This window comes from Athene noctua, chromosome 4 (assembly GCF_965140245.1).
Source record: "Athene noctua chromosome 4, bAthNoc1.hap1.1, whole genome shotgun sequence".
NCBI lineage: Eukaryota > Metazoa > Chordata > Aves > Strigiformes > Strigidae > Athene > Athene noctua.
In genome coordinates this window covers 42,861,129-42,862,124 of record NC_134040.1, presented here as the reverse complement: position 1 = coordinate 42,862,124, position 996 = coordinate 42,861,129, and positions in this window count along the sequence as shown.

Genomic DNA, 996 nt, shown 5'->3' with positions numbered 1-996 from the left:
CATCTTTCTGCTTTCCTTTAAAGGGGACTTACTCTTTCCTGTCTTGAGCATTATGGGACTTGCTCAAGAAATGGCTTTAAAATTAATTTGCTTTACTAAACTTAAGTTGCTGCTGTCTTAAAACTGATCCATGGCTTCCTTCCCATAATTTTTTATTACAGTATTTTAAATGTCAGGATTTTTTTGGAACTTTTCAGATGTGACATAAACAGATTTCTAACAAACCCTTTAACTTAAACTTTTTTACTCATCTTTCTTTAAACTGACAAGGGTGCTACATGATAAAATGACCCCGCACAGCTGACTGCCTTGTTTGGTCTGAATTGGAATGAAGAATCCTCTCCCTTGTTTGCCCCTGGCAGTGTCCTCCTTTCACTGCTTAAAACTGCCTTTGGGGCATGCTTGCAAAATGTACAGTAAGCACTGGGTCCCCAGTGCTGGAACCGTGCAAGGGGTTTGGGTGAAGCACCTCTCCTGTGCTGCTGCTTGGCTTCAGGAGACGAGGTGGTGGAATAAGGGGGAAGGAAGGTGCCCTTGTCTCTCGGTCGGGGTGGCAGCTTGAGGGGCCCTGGAGGTAGTGGGGTGCTCCTTCTGAAGCACGCAGCCTTTTGTGTGCCTTGTGGGCACCCCTGCTGTGTGCAGGCTTCGGTTCTGCCACTTAAAAGTGAAAGCTCTTAATCTAAAGCATCCAGTCTGGCTGTTGATAACATTCCTTTGTATCTTCAGCCTTTGAAATAGTATTTTTTTGAAAGATCTCAGTGTGCTGAACTCCAGCCTCTGCTATAGATTCTTACTGTTCTCAAATACTATTTAAGTGAGTTTTTTCTCCTGTAAGGATTATGTTTAACTGTAATTTCAGGGAACAGGGAAGGAGCTAGCAGGAGACTTTTGTTCCCAAGTATTTTTTGACAATAATGAGAGAACTTGACAGCCTTAACAAACCTTGGAATCTTTTCACAATGCTCTGGTTATCCATGCCTTTCAGCTAACCGACTT